Genomic DNA, 21040 nt, shown 5'->3' with positions numbered 1-21040 from the left:
ATGACTAAATACCTTTATTATTCCATTTCCTCCTTTTTATCACCTCCCCACTGGATGCCTTTATTGCTACGCCTACCCTCTCAGTAAGTAATGCTTTTCATAAACTGCATTTTAAAGTCTCACTCTCCTTGCCTGACAAATCAAGGCCTGCAGTCGACACATGGCAACAATGAGAGCATCGGAAGAGAGGTTAAAAAACACAAAAGTGCTGACGCAGAAAGTACACCAGCTTTTCTAAGGAAACGTGAAAATGGTGTTCTAAGCAACTGCAGTCTGGAGGGAGTTCCAAATTGAAAATGTGAGGTGGGGTGAATGAACTATGAATATAGCAGAACCTCCATTGTGAAGCTTTAATAGCATGAAAACTCTGTTACTATTAAACCTAAAAAGGCAGCTTCCCCCCCACTGTTATTATGTACATCTCAATTAGCTCTCGATCAATAATTCACACCTCAGGGCTAAGACACAGTTGAGCACTGCTGACCGTGAAAGAAAAATAGACCTGGCTCTTCCCAAGATTTTGAGCAGTACAAAGAGCTAATGCAATAAGAGGAGGGAAAAGCACAGTTCCTTAAGAAGTATAATGTACCAATAATCCTCATTTTAATCAGAGCACAAACTAAGTACAAGACTCCATACTAAAACAAACACCACATTATTGGGTGTTTAACATATTTTGACCGCTTTTTAAATGAAGAAAAGTATTTTCATTTCCTAACATACAGTAGATACTGTATACAGTATGCCATAATGGCTGATTATAACCCTATACTATAAAACCAATGGTTTTGCTTTATTTCTTAATATGATATACTTTATGATTCATATTTCTTATAACTCCTCTATCCCACAGTGATAAAACATTATTTGCACAAGGGAAATTTATGTTTAATTTTTGCTGCCCTGAGAAACCCAAGTCTTATTTTTTCCTTCTCCTGCTGACAATGCTGACCGCTACCATAAATGCTCTTTCTAATCTGTCACAATAAATAATTCAGTTTTGACAACAAGCATTAGTTTGACATTTATGTTATGAAGCTTGTCTGGAGAAAATATACTGTATTTACAGGGCTGCTGGAGCAACGCACTCAGGGAAGATCAGTACTGTACATCTGCATACCACATATGTCCAGATGAAAGATCACACTACATCTATCTAAGCACATCTCCAGATTACATCCAGAACTCTCCCAATCAATTAAGTGAAAACAAACCATATAAAAAGTTGTTTTTGGAAGCTGTTATCGATTTATGCTGTGTTGTATTAGATGAGACATGGTGTAGCACAGTCAAAAGTCTTTTTTTTTTGCTGTCTGGTAGTAATGAAACTTTAGACATGTGAATATCTTAATTTCAGTAGAAACCAGGCTTCCTTAGCCTACTGTAGTTACCTGGCAATTAATAAGAGGTATGAAAATGTGAGCTTCTCTCTTTGTGTGAATTTCAGTGATGTCTGTTGCCAAGGCTTGAACTAAAGAGCAGTAAATTATGTGCCAATTTAATTTAAAGAAAAAAATTCCAAGTTAATTAAAAATATTAAATGGTTTTAAATGTTTTTCTGTGTCATATAATTGGAATGAATGAATGCTAGCTCAATTTTCCTGAAGGGTCTTGCTCTTGCCTTAGATACAGTATAAAGGAAAGTAAAAACATTTTGTCCTGACAGTTTGCGGCCTTATTCAACTGAATGTTCTCCAGAGATGATAAAGTATAGGACATTAGACATAGGAACTAGTGAGTTATTCACCTTAAGCAACAGTACAGCAATTAATCAAACTAAATCAAGAAAACAAACAGCTGTGGAATATCTTTATTTTCAATGTAAATATGAAGTAGATAAAAAGTTGTGATGGAGGACACCATGCACATTCAGATTGAAATTAATTATACAGGAAACTCCCAGGATATGGAGACTGGAGAGGGTACTTAGGAGTATGTTAAGGCATCTGCAATTAAGGAATTCAGATTTCCACTTGTATGAACAGCACTGAAGGAGGAACTGGGCCAGGTGATCTTAAACATGATTATATTCAATGTCTCACCAGGTAAAGGCACTATTTGCAAATTAAGGAAAACCTTAAAAAACAATTGCTAGTGCATCTATTTTAAATTGTAGCATTTTTCAGGTGGCAACAAATAATTCTGACGATGTGTACAGTTTTATAATGGAAGACCATACAACATTCTCCTAATAAAGACCTGAGGTAACCACATTCTATTGGCTAAGAACATTTTCTCCACAATAATAAAAAAATGTTTGGTTACAAAAAAATCCCAGTACTATAATACATACTCTAATCCATCCCAGTGCTTTTTTTCTCCAGCAGAATACACACAATTTTGTGAATGTAACCAGACCAAACAAAACCAAAAATCTGGTCCTTTTTGTATTCTGTGAAAATCACAAATTAAACTGGGGGATTATTACAATGAAAGGGTTTGTCTCTGAAAAGTCCCAGGGGTGTTTTCTGAGAAGCATGTACATTGTCCATTCAGGTTGATGAGAAAGTAAGTAGGTCATCTTCAGACAGCACAGGAGCAGGAAATGTAGACCAACATGCATGATCCGGTCAGGATGTCTTTCCATGTTTTATGTGTGGATGGCACATACAGCCACAGGCCCTGCTCTCAGGCTGCCGGTCAGGCCCATTAATAGATATGTTCACAGGGGGATACAGATTAAGATGAAACACATCCACACAAAGGCTGTGTTTGATCAACATTTTCAGCAGCCTGTAGGATGGCGATTATTTAAAAAGAATGATGGGAAATTTCCTGGAGTGCTTTTGCTGTATTCCTTTGGTGATGCCCGCCAATTGCCTTGATACGGTAGCTTGAATGGTTAAAAGGGCTGCACATACAGTATCTTTGACAGTTTTCAAATGGAAAGAAAAGTATTTTCATTATACCTAATCTGTGCGTACTGTAAAAGGTAAATAAAACTATATGTGATCTGTGCATGAACTTGGTAGTAAATTACATTGACACATGCTGTAGAACATGTACAGTATGTATGTTAAAAAAACCACCACTGAGCAGTTCTTTGTCATGCATGTAAATAGAGGAGGAGTTCTTTTTTAATAGAGAAATAAAGCCTTTTGTAACAATTTGAATATTTTAACAATTATTCACTTCAATATTACTAAATATAAAGGCTCTTTCTATTGATACTATTGATATTTCTTTACATTTGTGTATTTCTTCAACATCTGTGCATAAACCTTTGAAAACAATTTTTGCTCTTTTTGATCTTAAAAAATTCAGACACTAAAGGAAGGACATCTCTTCATGCTACAGTACATTACACAGTCTCCTAGCATTCCTAGTGATAATTTATTTAAATTACAGAGTAATTAATAAAGCAATTATGTGGAATTCTTTTTTCCTGCTAGTAACTGACAAAACAATTAAAATGTGAGTAGAAGTGAAATTTGCAACAGTAACATAACATGACTTATTAATTCATTCTAATTATAATTAAAAAGTAAAATCTGAAACAGAGAAGCAAGGCACACAAAAGAGAATTTTGGCAGGGGTTTTCTTTTTTCTATAGATGCGAATCACCTCTGGTTATTTTGGTTGTCAGAGGGTACACTTGCTGAAGGGAAGCCTGATGTTAATCCCAAGTGGAACTTGGATTTCATGTTACTAAACCAAAAAATGTTCCTTAAATTTAAAGACCATTTTCAGACTTATGATACAGTACATGAGAGCCCTTCGGATACATGAGTGATTCTGTGCAAGGATAAGAGATAGGGAAATCATAGAAAAGGCCGCAAACATGTAGGGGCCATTGGACCACTTTATTCATTTAGCAGTTTAGCACAGTAAGTGAACCTAAAACTACATAAAACAGTTGATGGGTGTTGAATGAGCCCAAAGTGTGGGCGTTAACGATTTAGCAAGGAAGAAAGTTTTAGTGAGGTTTTCTATTCTCTGTCTTAGATGGATTCCATTTCAGTTTCCAGCTAGTGTGCTTATTTCTCTTCTGACCTTAAGTAGTCCCTTTAGTTGACCCCGTCTATACCCTCTTAGAATATGTAAGTCTATATAGGCTAGCCCCCTAGACTTGGAATCATTCTTGTTCCTTTCTGAACTATTTCAAGGGTATAATATCCATTATATTGTTCTGAGATGGTCTAGAGTCCCATTAAGGGCGTACCCTGTCTGATGCCCATTGCTTGCCCACGACCTTAAATTGGAAGTTAAAAAATGGATTGATGGAATATCCTTTTATGATATAGAAACAAAAATCAAACAAAATATTCTCCGGAAGGTCTTTCTAGCGTACTGTAAAGTTTGAACATGCTGTTCCTTGGACTTAATTTCCAAACATTTTGCTACAGTATGTACCCTTGTTTTCTAAGGACATAAAGAATCTACATACAGTAAACAGCAAAATCCCTTTCATACAAATCTTCCAGTAGCTCAGAATGTAATATTCATAATGTATATTCCTACTTCATGTGTAGATCACTTGAGATCACAGGGAATTTTAGTTCATAATTAAATTACAAAGAATACTTAACTATAATTATTAAATGGCCCCTAGACCATTTATTTTTCATATTAATGTTGTACTTTCTAACATTTTCCATTTAACAAAAACACATAATAATATGAAAACTGATAAAACAATTTACACATTCGAACAACCAGATTGGATTTTGATCCTTATACATCCCAATGCATCTGCATGAAGATCCACATACTGTACTGAAAAGCACAGAGGTTCACTAATGTGTTTTTTTCTTTATTCAGGGCTACATCATTATAAAGATACCTGACAATTTAAATACATCATTACTGAATATTGCAGCCTTGAAAATGATACAATATAATTCAATAAATATCCAATTAAATTATTGCTCTTTCAGAATTAACTGCAGATCAACTAAACTCCTTTTAGATTTATTTTCCTCTGCACTGAGAATTGTTCTTTCAAGAACAAAGTAGTTATTTTGAGTTTAAGCCTATCAGAGAAACATTAGATGGCTATAACAATGTGTCATGCCCTTGTGTGTTTATAGCATAGACAAATTAGCCTAACTGGGAAACTTTCTATTCCCGAAACTAAACCCACATTCCCCAAAACAAAATCATCCCCACAAAAGCAGTAGAATGGTGAAATAGATCAATACGATTAATATGCTTTTTAATTCTTTAAACCAGTAAAGGTCTCCATTGCCATCGCACATACTGTACGTGATTCTATATTCTTAGAAGGAGTTAAAAAGATCTAAAGTTATTCCTGGTCTCAAGGAGCTGTCATATGCAGACAGGTTAACATAACTGAAGCCCTTCAGATTTAGAAGAAAAGAGATTTACTGTAATCTTAGTACTGTATATAAAATACTTAGAGGTGTAGACCCTTCAGTAGACCCTGTCTGTATCAGGTGTCATGATTGTAATCCCTTCTCTTTAGGGCACTCCGGCCCTGTCATATCTTTAGTTGATTACATGCACCTGCCCCCCATCTTTATTTAAGGGGGGGCGCTCCCGCTATGCCTGGCTCAGCATTGGGAGATGGACGCCCGAAAGCCCACCTACCAGCGGGGCCAGGAGAGACCCGACAGCATAGGCTTCAACGCGGCATCGTGACCATCTGAGTCTGAGGCTCAGAGCGCCTGGCCTCCTTACCTTGGTTTTATCCCTTTCCCTGTTCCGGATCCCGTTCCGGATTTTAACCGTGTTTGTCTCGGCTTGGATGAATCACCCGGTTTTGGACTTTGGACTGCACCCCAGATTCCCCTTTTGGACTGTCTGGATCTGTTTGCCCTTGCCACACCCCCCCAAGTACCGGATCACCGTTATCACACACCCCGTCTGTCTACCCATGCTGTCCTGCTGTACCTTCCCTGATGTTCTTCTCCACTTACTTCCGGATTATACCGTCTGCATAGGGTCCTAAACTACACTTCGCGGGAGCCTGGACCAGCTCCCGTTACAATCAGGTGACAGATAAAAAACAAAGACATACATGCCACAGTTGGAAACTAAAAGTGAAGTTGTTGAGGATGAAAAAAAGAAAAGTCCTTACACAAAGAGCTCTGATTGTCTAAAAAACAGGGTTCCCAGCCAGGTGGGAGGACAGAAACTCTGGGCTTATTCAGAAAGTAGTAATTTTAAAGTCACTGAGCTACTAAACTTCCATTTAACCTGATCCTTTTATATCTCAGAAGTTTAGCAAGCTGGGCCTGGTCAGAACTTTAGAACAGATGTGCAAAGACCCCTTCCATCCCATCAGCTCCTTTTGTAAACTTCAAGGAAGAGGTTTCAAAGCATCCAATGTAATACTGCTCCATTCCGAAGTAGCACCTACCTAGAGGACATTAGGCACCTCAATATACAATACATATCTTGGATGCTGCAAGTATTACATAGGAGTGAGTATGAATATAAGTGGGACAGACCTTTAATTTATTAAATAATATGTACTGCATACAGTATAATTAAAATGTGTTTTTCTGTTGTTCTTGTATCTGGGCTGCACTGTGACAACTTTCAATCAACTTTGTTGACACAGCACTAAATCATAAAGCATTAAATGAATCCTGAATAGAAAAAAAAATACTAATTGTTGCATTGGTGGACCAGTAGGTGGCATTTTTCACTCTGGAACCAAAAAATCCAATGTCCCTTATATGGGAATCAGGGACACAGCGCTTTAGAGGGTGCCATCCTTTACACAAGATGTTAAACCAAAGTTCTGACTGACTGGTCATTAAAGATCCCATGACACATTTCGTAAGAGTGAGTTATTTAATTCTGGTGAGAGTTTAATTCCTCTCTGGATATGTTCAGTTTGGCCTTGCTAAGGTTTCCCTTCAATTCAATTGGTAAAGCAATTTTATCACTTCACTGCTTGAAAGTCTGTTGTGGGGCTGCTGCCACATAGCAGCTGTAGAGCATCTGGTGGGTGCTGTATTTCATGCCTGAATGAAGTGGATAACCTCATTATACTTACATTACTTTAAGACCTTTGAAATACATATCATATATATTTTACATATTCCTTATACAATGAACTGTTAGTCTTTTTAATATTCTAAAAAATGTACAAGAGGGAATCTTCTTGTTTGTAACATTTCTCATATTCTTTATAAGAGCACAAGTAGAGAACTGTGGGTACAGTGGTCTCAAGATGTAATAAAGCCTACAGTTCCCAGAAAGGTTCCAGGTATGATGCACAATTAAAAGGGCATCGCAAGGTTTGGGTGGGTTAAAACTGGCTAGCTGTGGGGTGCTTATGAGCATGCAGAGCTCTCAGTTACAGCTGTGTGACAGCCTCCTTTCTGATGTCTTGGCCCTAGTGTTTGTACTGCAGGCTTGCCTGCCAGCAGAAGCAGATGGCCTAACAGTGCGTGTTCCAGAGGACACAGGGCATGGTCTTCAAGGACTGGAGTGGTGAACTGATTAGATTAAAAAGGTTAGTGTTCCAAACTGCAGTTCATTCAAACTTTTTTAAATTATATGCAAATTAATAATAATGATGCATTCTTTTAATATAGTTGTCATTAGTCGGGTTGTTTTTTCTTTAGCAGAAAAATAAGGGGCTGTTTTTCATTCTCTCTACTGTATTGATGCAAGCAGACAAAGGGGTAATAATAATAATAATAATAATTGCTTACACTTATATAGCACTTTTCTGGACACTCCACTCAAAGCGCTTTACAGGTAATGGGGACTCCCCTCCACCACCACCAGTGTGCAGCCCCACCTGGATGATGCGACGGCAGCCATAGTGCGCCAGAACGCTCACCACACATCAGCTATCAGTGGGGAGGAGAGCAGAGTAATGAAGCCAATTCATAGATTGGGATTATTAGGAGGCTGTGATTGGTAAGGGCCAATGGGAAATTTGACCAGGACACCGAGGTTACACCGTTACTCTTTTCAAGAAATGCCCTAGGATATTTAATGACCACAGAGACTCAGGACCTCGGTTTTATGTCTCATCAGAAGGATGGCGCCTGCTTACAGTATAGTGTCCCTGTCACTATACTGGGGCATTAGGAACCACATGGACCGCAGGGTGAGCACCCCCTGCTGGCCCCACTAACGCCTCTTTCAGCAACAACCTTAGTTTTTCCCAGGAGGTCTCCCATCCAGGTACTGACCAGGCTCACACTTGCTTAGCTTCAGTGGGTTGCCAGCTGTGAGTTGGAGAGTGACATGGTGAAATAGAGAAGCAAATAACTGGAGGGGACACCATGGTAGCCAGTCACTGGACTTCTATGGGTTGTGATGAATCTGTTAGTTGTTATAATTGTGACGTTATTCTACTTATGAGTGTCTGACAGCACCATAGATACAGGGAGCTAGTGAAGTAGGGAGGCTTAGAGAGGAGGTTAATTTGTTTAACATGATGTGAGCAGGGCCTGCAGTAAACTAAGAGCTGAGAGAGAAAGCCAGTAAGACCAAGAACATTTGCTGATTGGACACAGATATGGACATCACCTTAAACTCTTCTTTTAGTTGAGAATCATTGGCACCTAATAAGGGATAGCAGTCCTCCATAAAAAGTTTGATATCTGTTAGGTTTATTATTCTATCTGCAACCCTCCTAATGCACGCTTACTACACATAAAAAAACATTAGCAATGAAAATCAGAAATGTCTCAATTTCTGTGCAATGGGACTCTAATGTCTATGTACTGTATAGTAGATATGGGTCGTACATGCTGCTTACGTTGTTAAATCAGCATGTTACATAAAGTATCTTTGGAACAAATTCTTAAGTTTGGCATAAGTAAAATTTTAGAACACGACAACATGCAACAGCAAAAGGCCATTCTTGTAGAAAAATTGCAAAATGGCACTTCAGACAGTGTCTGAATTTGCCTCTAGGAGAATTTTTATCCTTTTGACTGGATATGAGAAGTGTGAAACACTGAAAGAATAAAAAGAAAACAGAGGATTATACAGAACCCACATTCAACTGTATTCATGTGCTTAATTTGTATTTTTCTTCTCAGAATTTAATCTTTTTTATAAATATGTTAATGGAATTATTTTATTTAATCCATTAAAGCTATGGGAGTGTAATATGGGCTTCCAGCCCTAAGAAGGGCTACCCACATATTATAATTTTTGAATGTAGCATAACTGCTAGAAATCCCGTTACACAAATCCACCATTTGTCATTTACTCAGAATTGCTGTAAACAACTGAAAGATCAAAGCAAGATCTTATACTGTAGTTAATGTTTCTACTTGTATATGAAATGCATCTACTGTATGAGTTCCAGATGAGTGTGTAAAAGAACAACATGCAGAATAGAATTTACAGTAGAAGGAAATTATGGAAATTCTTTGTGTGCTACTTGAATGAATTAATATAATTCACATCTGCAGGGCTCCAGTTCAATCAAAAATCAAATAGCATATTTCAGGCTGCAGTTTCAACATGATGGCACAAACACATTAAAACACTAAAACACACCTTAACCAAGGCAGCAGGCCATGGGAATCAATAAGTGTTTTTCAAAATGGGTATTGGACTGTGATGGTGAGGTTCAAAAACCTCCATTAAGTAAAATCTTTAGGTGTCCTCAGAAGTCACTGCAGGCCACCGGCCAAACACTGCAGTCTCCTGCAGTCCACTGGGACAAAGCAGGACAATAAATGTCAACACAGCAGGCCACGCAGAATGCCAGGTGCAAATGTGTTGGTTGTTTAGGCTAGCCTGTCATGGACAGTAAAGCACAGCACTGAGAGACAGTGACTTGGACCAAATTTAGATTCACTGGTCAAGAGAAGAGCAATGCTCCAAAAAGATTTCACAAAACCATCGTTCTCAGTACCATTTTATGTTCCTTTTGTAAACTGCTGTGTAGGGTAAGCCTTATGCATCTCATGGGAACTGATAATATCCAGTAGCAAGTTGGGGTGGTTTTTCATTACTGAAGAGTATACTGAGGAAACTCTTCATTACTCATAAGCCCCTGCTTTACAGAGGTTTGCAAGTACTAATGCCTTGTTTCACCTGTCATTCAGAGTGTCCCAATTACTTCCATCAGTGTCAGAAACACATTAAAACATTTTGCATTTCCAAGACGGACAGAACAAGATTAAAATTATGTGTAAAGGGAAACTGCTCCCCTGAGGCCACGCTCAGGCAGAAAGTGTATTTTGTTTCCTCTTCAAGTCAAACAGCTCTCGTATGATTAGTGTGCAGTGAGAAGAAATCGCATTCTCAGTTCCATTCGTGCGGATGAGTCAATTATGAAGAAAATTATGAAGAAAAAACATGTTTATAAACCACAGAAGCTATAACTGTGGTATTGATTTTTTCTATATATTAATATGGAGAAACCTCACATGCAGTTTAATGGGGGCACTTGTGATTAGCTACATGTACATTTATAAACTGCACTAAACTGTTATGAAATGAGGCCCTCCCCAAAAGGAAATTAAATACTGTTTTAATTTTTTTAATTTAACACAACCCAAATATCCTGCAGGTACTGTATGCCAGCTGTATTATCCACATATATTAATAAAATACCAGATAATTTAAAAAAGCACTTTAAACTGAAGTAATTTCTAACAATAATTAATCCAAGAAAGGTTGCAAATGTGAAGATGGCATTCAGCCCATATAGCTTGCATGACTGCCAATAGCTAATTGAACCAAGAATCTCATCTAGGTGTTTAATGGAAGAGCAGGGGATCAAGTTTAATATCATAGCTGGGTAACTTGTAGCAGGCTCCCAAAACCCTCTGTGTAAACAAAGTGCTCCATATTAATATTTTATGGAGACTTAATGGAAAAAAATGAATACCTAAATATACCACGTTACAGTATATTCTCTGTTCATATAACTGTACATTTCTCCTGCTGTTTGTTCAAAGACTATAGCAAATTGGTTTAGCAAGACTTTCCCTTTTCTAAGTATCCCTTCTATGTCTATTTAACTATTATATAATTTAAGATTATGAAAAAATACTTACTGGTCTGAAATTACACGGGCCCTTTCACAAGACATTCACTATATGAGCAAGTCCTGTGCATGAGTATTGCATGTTACAACACTAATGAATATGTGCATTTTTTCTCACCATAAGCATTAAATCAACAGATGTACAAATGTGGAGAAAATAATAACTATAGCAGTTCTGTTTTTCTTCTAATTGTCCAATGTATGCATATATGAATTTCCAACAACTGAAGAAAAAAAATAAATTGAAAGGCAAATTCCTCTTCATTTTTTAACCTTTCATGTAATTCCAAACTCATGCTGAATGAAAAAGGCAATAACACACCCCCTAAAACTTCTTTTATATATGCTTTATTAGCACTATGATGCTACCACAAGAAAAATAATAATAAAAATATTTCAGTGTTCTGGGGAACTTCAGCCCACACATATTGAAAAGCAGGGAAATGGATGCATTCAAATGAGAGTAAAAGGACATAGGAGATACTGAAAAGCAACATACTGTCATCAGAAGTTCAAAGCAATTATTTAGTGCTTGTTGTTTGAAATTGTTTAACCATTGTTAAGTCAAAGAAATAAATGAAGCATTTAAAAAAATCAAAAGTCTCTGATATTTTTATCAGTTTTTTGTTACTGTATGTGGATGTACCCTACTGAAGACAGATTTAGGGGCAGAAAGTAGTTTGAAACTACAACCAAGAACAAATTACAGTACTCTTAATCAATTTTAGACAAGCACCCATTCCAATACAATGTTAGGACCTGCCTATCAAAAGATCAATCACTATAATGCCCAACCCATGTAGCTGTCACAATTTATATTGATTATAATTTATATGACTACCAATTTATATGGCTTATGCATTCATTGAAGGCAGCTTATAGGGGCTACGTTTACGTTTGCATGACATTTTGGCAAAAATTTACAAATCTGGGAACTGTGGAGCATTCTGGGTAAGGTTACTTTGCTCAATGGCACAATAGCAGTTTTCCCACCTGGAATTCGAGCCTGCAACCCTCTGATCAGGGTGTCCAGAGGCTTGTCTACTGCTCTACATGTCCACCCCATATTTTGGACAGAAATGCTGAGCATGTCATGTCAAGTTGTTTCTGCCTGATATCCAAGTTGATAAACGCACTGTAATGCCCGTTTTACCCACCTGCTCTCTCCTCAGCTCTCTGTCCCACCAGGCTTGCATTCAGTATCTTGTCTTTACTTATTGTGCTCTCTGATGCTCCTTGGCTTGGCTTTCCCCTGATTCTCTCTCAGAAAATGCCAAGACTGCACAGTCTTGCCACCTACCAGTACTTGCTCATCAATTCACCCCTCTGCCTTGTACCTACTGTAGTACCTACTACACTCCTAGGAAGCTACCCCTTCTCCCTCTTACACCCTCATCTTCACAATGTACTATCATTCTCTCTAACCCAGAACCATACCAATTAATAGCATGTATATTCTTTCATTTTGAAATTGCTGTTTCATATGGCTGCATTTAAATATATATATATATTCAGTATAATAATGTGACTGACTTTTTCTGATGCTGGCTAAAGCCATATCCATAATTTCCACACACTTAATAGAAGGATATATGTATGTTTGAAAGTATGTACTGTATATTGCATACATGTTCAAAGTATACTGTACATTTTCAGTTGACTGCTATTACTGGTTCTATAAGCTCTATCATATTTTACACCCCCGTGGAAAGCATGTCTGGAGCATCTGTGCTGCATATAAATGAACCCTAAAGGTGAATAATGAGTCATAAAGAAATTTTGCTTCTTTTAAAATTGGAAGTAAAATTGGAAACAATGACACTGCTGTGTAGAAAAAGCATCATCCCTAGAAAGAGCAGTGCCAACATTAGACACTGGAGGAGATCTTAGTTCCCTATCCACATTTCTTTGGCATGAATTATCTCATGGAAACAGTAGTAAATTTCTCCATTCATTCATAAAAACATTACCACCCCTGACAAGCGAGGGGGTTCTAATTGAGGGACTGCAGAGGATCGCTTTATAACTGGTGATTCGTAGGCCTTCTCCCACACTCCCTGAGCTCTGATTGACTGGCTTAATGATATCAGCACATTCCTCTTCTTCTTAAGAATGATATAAAAAACAAATGTAAAAAGATACCAAATATCAGAATACAGATGGTATTGAATTTGTGCTTGCAAATGTCTTAAAATGGTCACAAGTGTTTTAAAATAACACAAGATGATACGGCCATACTTGAACTTAAAGGTCCAAATAACAAACAAGAAAACTTTCAATTTTATTTGGTATATCTTCTGAATTACATCTCATTGTGTATCTTCACAAATCTCTACATGTGGCTGATGTTCAGTAGAATAAGCTGTGAGAGATAAAGCAGTACATTTTCATTATCTCTTTTTAATTAGCACCAAAAAGTATTATAATCCCTGAGGGTCATAACAAGCTGCCATGCGATCCAGTTCTGTCCTTTCCCTCAGTTTCTTACTTACAGTATTAAATACAAAAATAAAGTCTTTTCTTGATGCAGTGAAGTTAGGCAACATACAATACCCCCCACACACCATACTAATTTCTAACGTGACAGTTATTACTAATTTATAAGTGACATTTTCAGACCAGGGGTAATATTTGTAGCAGCACGGCACATTATTGCACTTAGAATTACAGTAAGTATTATTAAAGATGTATAATAATCTTTCTCTTGCCTTGAACAAAGAGCTTGAGTCACTGTGTAAAACCAGAGAAATGAAGAGGTCCACTTGAAAAGAAAGATCTTTCAGGTCTGAAACAAAGACCAGGACATCACAAAGCTGTACATCTTGATATATGGTGTAGACTGGATCCAGTCACCTACAGTATTCACCTTCTACTAGGGTAAAGGGCGAGAGCTTACTGTCCATTAGCCAACTGATGATCCTTCAATGGGGATCTACAGGGTTAGTACCAGGATTATACCCCAAACATCCTAACTGCTCATCAACTGTAATGTTATATCTAGCACCCAACTAATTTTCACTAATTAACTCACTAGCTCATCTTCTCTCTACAACTGAACTTAGAATCTGACTTTACCAACCACATGACTGCAAGAACCCACAAATCTTTTTGCCCACGATATTCTAAATAAGTGAAAAAAATAAGTAAATAAATAAAAAAAAATAAAAAGCCTTATTATTCAATGTAATTGAAGAGGTGGTCTCTTTTTGTCAATACAAATACCTTGAATATTCAAGTATTTTCAGCAAAACACTATAAACAGGATGCTTCTCCCACCTATCTCACCTGCGGCCAGACCCAAGCGGTTGAATGTGCCCAACGGTTTTAAGGCTTCGTGCTGACTTTGGCTAACTTCCCAGCTGAGTGCTCCACAGCTATGCTGGGCAAAGCTTTCTCTCTTCTCTCTATACTGTGACACTCCCAGCACAGAGCAAGCATCTACTGTACCAGCTGGATCACAGACCAACCCAGCCCAACTCTGTCTTTCCAGTGGGAAGTTTAAACTCGCCAAGGACATTTGACCAATGCAACCTTGATCTCAAGAGCTGAATCCAAACATGTTTGATAGTTAGTTCACAGAAATAAAGACTAATTTTACTTGTATATGAGACTATGAATGTGCTTTAACTATATTAGATTGAGGAAACTTATGAGGTCAACCATAACACGTCATAGACAATGTATTTTAACATTGAAGTTATTATCTCTGATCTTTGAAATCCCCGAGTGATCAACTTTTTTATATCACAGCAGCTCTTTCTCAAATATTTTCTGTTTGTTGTTTTGTTATTCATGTTTTGGTGTTGTATTAATAAATTATGACAACCAGTGTATATTTAGAATCCATGTCAGAGACTGTAAACTATCAAGTGATTGATACCCACGTAAGAGCACTCACAATTTGCTGTTACAATTAATAATTATTACAGTTAATTAAAACCCTTACATCACTGCACTTTTACATCTGCCTTTCTATAGATATTTGCAGAGGTGGAAACAGTAATGGGCATCCTCAAACATCCTATTCACAGTAAGACAGAACCCCATTATCTTTCAAAGAAAACTGGTGCTTCAAATCATCATGTGAAAGCCAGTCCTGTAATTGACTTGGTGGATTAATTGATTGTACTTACTCCCACTCCTTGCGCTTGGCCTGAGGGGTACTCTGCATCTTGTGAGCCTCATGGGCTTTGATGATGTCCTTCTGCTCAATGAGACCCCCACGGCGGCGCTTGATGAGGTGGGGGCTGACGGGCATCGCAGGGTCCAGGCCCAGCGTGGGCACCTCAAAGGAAACTCCTCCATCAAAGGGGAAGCTAGTGTCGGCCTCGCGGGCGCGCAGCTCGTACAGGGCGTCGAAGCTGGCGGTGCGGGACAGGAGGCTGTCCGAGAGGCTCTCAGGCTCCAGCAGGGAGCAGGACCGTGAGCCTTGGGTCAAGCCCAGCCGATGCTTGTGCCAGCTCTCTGCCTCTGGCGGTGGCAGCATGTAGCGGTGGGGGGTGCTGCCCAGCTGTGGAACTCCCAGGGCATTGTGGTCTGAAAGCGTGTGAGCGCTGACTGAACAAGTGCCCAACTCCAGCATCTTCAGACTCTTGTTTCACCATAGTGCTGCAAAAAGGGAGAAAGTAAGAAATACACATTCAAAATCATCAACATCAATTAAATACACATTCATTGACATCCAAAGTAGCGGAGGGGCATATAGGATCCTCTGGATGAGCTCAGGAACATGTTGGTTATATTATGTTATTAACAAGACATTTAAAACCACTTTACCTTTATAGTGTAAACCTTTGAATAAACTGTATCCTTTCAACAGCTGTAAAGCAGCAGAAATTAAGCATACTACAGTAGTTGAATGTTATGTTAATAAGTTGGAGAGCTAGGCCCAGAATGAAAAAGCAAGTGCTCTGCAGCCTCCGAGGACTGGAATTTGGATTACCCAAATGACTTAAGGACTGGAGGACCCCTTTCAGTAGCTGCCAGATAATCAGAGCCAAACTAGTAACCAACTGCCAATTCAGTGCTAGAATGACACACCATTTCTACGCTGCAGCACTTTAAGACATTAAGGATTTCCTTATTTCACAGTTACGTACTAGAACTGTTCTCAAAGAATGGCATACTAGTTATGATCTATCTAGCTCAATAAGAACCACCCTGCATACTTTTCATTTTTTGTTCTCCTTTCCAAAAAAGAAGGAATCTTCTTCAGTCGTTAAAAATTCTTCATTTGCCACATGCTTTATTTTTTGCTGTACCTAAAGCAAGTACCTTATTTATACTGCAGTAAAAGAACAGAATCACCACTCAACTACAGGAATGATTAACTAATGAAAATACATTTCTCTACTTCCTTTAACCAAAATAAATGATCTTTTGGCGATGACACTGCATTTTGAAAATCCATGTTTTTTATTAAATGTTTACATCAGATTTCTGCATATCATCATGATTTTGAAATGTGTTTTGTTTTCCTGACCAGAAAGCCCACTAAATCACTCTCCAAGACAAAAAAATGTTTGCTGATTGAAGAGAAATAGATAAATAGATAAATATTTACTGAGGATGCTGAAAGAAAGATGGAAAGAGAAGAAGGTTTTGAGGCCAATGGCCGTTCAAAAATGGGATTACTGTATGTTCCTTTATACTCTATCAACAAATGTACAGGAGGACTGGACTGCCTTTAACCAAACTCAACCATGAAGAGATAATAGCTGGATAGCCTGACCACAGGTTTTTTTTAACATACCACATCAGAAGAATCCACTCTGTAGTAGGTGAATGAGTTAAAAGGTAAAACATATTGTGAACATCCTATCAGAGTGCATAAAACTGACACCGCATATAAGGGGTAACACTAAGCAATTTTACATTTCTTGTTGTGTTCTGCAACCCGTATTCCAATTTTCCAATTGACAAGGCGGCATTCTTTCAGCGATTTCACTTACAAGACACTTCACAAGACACCCTATTGAGTATCAGAGGGATATGACAGATCAGAAAGCAAGTGTTTCATTCTTTATTTTTTCATGGACAATGAGATGCCAAGCCTGACATTATTGCTTCTGCAGCCAAATCTCATTTGGTCCTTGAACAATATGCTTATCCAGAAAACATCAGGTGTCTGTTATTGTTACCAATTTTTGTTGTGGGTCCTTTTTATTTATTATTTTTAGCATATCATTCGCTACATGGGACTGTCAGTAATACTAGCAGAATATCCTATTTAATGAAAACATCTTCAAATTTTGACAGTTTTAACAACCAGAGACACATACATGACTCACCATGGACACCTATGTTTGCCCGTCTGAACATGTGGCAATTTCCTTAAAGGGCACAAGAGTTGATTTACAGCTCAAGTGACATGCTCTCATACTAAGGTTTCTAGGCTTTAGATAGTGAAATTTTGGCTTTCCTTCCAATCACATCTGTTCTTCAATGTTCATTCAAATGCACACAAATTTCTAATTAGGAAGAGCAAGCAAAAGTAACCAGCTAAATGCAACACTAACTGATTAAATGGAAGTGTGAATCACAACACCCCAATATACCCCAGATTACTGGATATTTCCAATTAGGCCTGTGCACCATCAGTTCGCCATTTTACATGGTGCTCTCTTCACACCAAAAATTAAAAATATAATATGGAAATTTCATTGAATCACAGTTGATTAAACAATTACAAATATAATTTTTAAAGAAAGGTTCCACCAAAACACAATCCCACAAGGAGCAGTTAAGTGAAATCTGAACTCTGAGCTCTGCTTACAGTATATTTGAGATCTTATTTTTTTCAGTGTGTGCAACTGGAGAAATCAAGTGGAAAAAATATTGAGATGTTCTACAGTTAATAAGGTCATGCTGGATAATCCCATTAGTCTCTATAGGAAGCAAAATAAAGTCTAGGCAATCAGTCCACACCAACTGCTATTTAAAAACCACCTGTAACTGTCAAGAAAATTCCAAAGGCATTGAAATTATCAGAAAAGGATCATCTTCTATTTAAAAAAAACAAACAAACAGATTCATTACTAAGCCTCTGCAGCCTGTTTAAGGGACACCTCTCTTCTGCTTTCAGCTATATTTAATCAAGCTCAAAACTTTGCTTTTAATACCCTCTTTTATTAAAGCGCTGCTATAAGCATTACACTTAGAATCAGCACATTTAAACCCTTCTATTATTCCTTATTTAGTTGCCATATTTACTGTTTTTGAGCACTTACACCAACAAATGAATCAGTTACCGGTTGTTTCCAAGGTCATGAAACTGCCCCTGCCACAAAACCTTCATACAGTACTTTACACAAACTGCTCTTTATTGAAATACATACAAAAATGGCTCATCCATTCACTTCCTCATACTGTATAAGAATGAAAAGATTGCTTATTTCAAATGTTATTTTTAATTATTAATGATTTCACTTGGTTAAATCAAGACCACATATATTTTGCCACTTTGACCCTGAGATATATTTAGTGTATTTGTACAGGGAACACTCCACTGAACAGCTTTTTGTTCTGTTATATTGTTCTCCAGAAGTTCACAGTTAAGCTTCCAATAAACTTTCCAATGAGTTCCATATGATGGACAATTTTCCAACATAAAGCTAAACATGAGGCTACTTACTACTTCTAAACAGCTAGAGCAGCAGGAAAAATAATAAATTGCTGGATCTTTAAAAGGCAAGAAAGTCTAAATTTCATAATACCATTTTTTTCCATTTATTTATTTGACAACATAACCAAAGAAACCACTGCAGCACTGCCTTCTAGTGGGGCATATCTGACTATTGTTTACTATGTGATCCCTACATATTTTGAAACATTCAATTCTTTTTTTTCATGAAATCAAGAATATTAGAGTAGCAGGGGTTCTGGATAGATACTGAACATCATTTAATTAGAACGATTAGATGTACAGTATTCCTCTTTGAGACCCAATCCATAAAGTCTGTACTTCCCATAGAGGGGGCTCTTTCCTATGCTAAAGCTTAAACAAATAAAAAAAAGAAGTGGCAACACCTTCAAGCATGATTAAACATATGAACTTTTAACAATCTGCTTACAGTAAGTTTTATTTTTACCTAATACACGCTCTACAAAGCGAATTTTAATGACAAGCGGTCCATGCTGGCCACTGTGTAAGAGCTGCCTTTGCCATTACAGAATTTCCACATACAGGCTCACCGATATGAATTCGGCAAAAAGCCTAACTTTTAGGCAGTAATCGGCAACCACAGAAGAAAAACGAGGGAAAGATTAAACACCAACAGCCAACCTTTAAACAAGAGATGTTTACTGAATGTAGTATTGCACAATTCCCATCTGGTCTGCCAGGTTCATTATTCCAGTCCGCCTGCTCAGCTGAGGTGATGCAGCAGCGGCTTGCCAAAAGGAGCCCAGCATTTCAATTTGGTCTTTCTCTGAGGAGGATTACCGCGGCTCATCCTTTTGTCCCCCATCCCACAGGGTGCTAATGAGAGACCATTTACTGACAGCATTAAACTGTACCGGGAAGAAATAGAATAATTGCAGCACCGTGTCAGAATATCCAGCAGACATAGAAAATGAATGCTGAAGTTCCTTCAAGTAATTGCTTTTATTTGTAATAGGTTTTAATCTCCAGTAGAGAGAGAATAAAGCCTAAGCTTTTAGTAAAATGCGAACTGCGCGATCACAACAGGTTTTAGCTCTGCAGAAAGTGAAAATCCTTTTGCCCTTAACATTTGTCTACAGAGAGACGTCCATCCCAATACAACCTGAAGATGTACAGTCACAGGAGTTTTAATTGTACAGTAAATGTAATTTTAGAGGACATTCAAATTACATTACTGTAAGGAAAGAAATTACATATCCTAAGATGCCAAGTATTACTTTAACAGAGAAATGTAAGAACTATATATAATAATAATTCTTTTACTACAAATATCATTTTTTACTTTTTTTTAGTATTTCACAAAAAACATCAGCTATATCACCTATGGGCTTCTCTTGAATTAACAGTAAAACACAAACCTAAAGGTACAGTATAAATTAAAAGAAGAAGTGATTTTTTTTTTTACCCAATGGGTTATGGGAGTCTAGAACAAACTACTCAGCCTTTGATGTCAAAGCTGATATTCTGTCTTTTTTCAAGAATCTCAGTGAGAATCTCGGTGAGACTCTTGGATCCAACTAGCTATTAACATTCAAACAAGCTAAATGGGACAAGTAGTCTGCTATCAGCTGTAAACCTGGTTATGTACTTGGTTAAGAGTTAATTCACAGGGCTGCCTAAGGATGACTCAAACATGCACCAGAAGTGGTTGGGGAAGGACCGGTTCTGATTTCTTTAGGTATAGTAATTCACCAGTGAGAAGAAATGGCAGAGAATGAATGTGGAAAAAAAACCAAACCAATGAACCATTGAAAATGTAAAACCTTAAAATTGCATTTCATATTCAGTACTTCTTGTTCACCAAACTAATTAAGAAAAGACATGCTACAAATGAAGCGTCTTTGAAAGTTGGTTATTATTTGACAGGAAACAGGTCATTTACAGACTTTGAAATTGTGAATGGCGCAACTGTAACAGGACACATTGCATAAATATCCTCAGCCTTTCAAACCTAAATGGTGTAGAATTTGCTGCCATGGAAGACCTGGTTCTTTGGAGCAGCAGGTTGTCTAGTCAATGGTTCAGTGTCCACTTTGAGCCTGCAAGCAACAAGGAATGCAGAGGGCCAGAGCAGAGCGACTTGTGTTATACAATAACTGATGGATGAATCTTCATTCAAGAATTTCAAAAACTGTCCCCACACCATACTGTATGTCTTATTTCAGCCATTGCAACTGGGAACAAAAACCATGCAATGAACAGCTTCTGCCAATGTAAAGAAGCAGTTGGAGCATGATATGGGTACTTGAGATTCTTCTCATTTCAGAGTGATGAATCCATGGACTCAAGTGATATTGCCCAGGTGACAGTTTTTGCTCAAATGGTGGTTGAAGACTTCATGGAATAGAAAACTTTGACATTGTTGTCTCTGAAATCAATCAAACGTATTGATATCTATAATGTGGTAAAAACTATTGTGTTGAAAAGAAGTG

The sequence above is a fragment of the Atractosteus spatula genome, chromosome 11, assembly GCF_055471065.1.
Source record: "Atractosteus spatula isolate fAtrSpa1 chromosome 11, fAtrSpa1.hap1, whole genome shotgun sequence".
Taxonomy (NCBI): Eukaryota; Metazoa; Chordata; class Actinopteri; order Semionotiformes; family Lepisosteidae; genus Atractosteus; species Atractosteus spatula.
Note: the sequence above shows the minus strand (reverse complement) of the source record.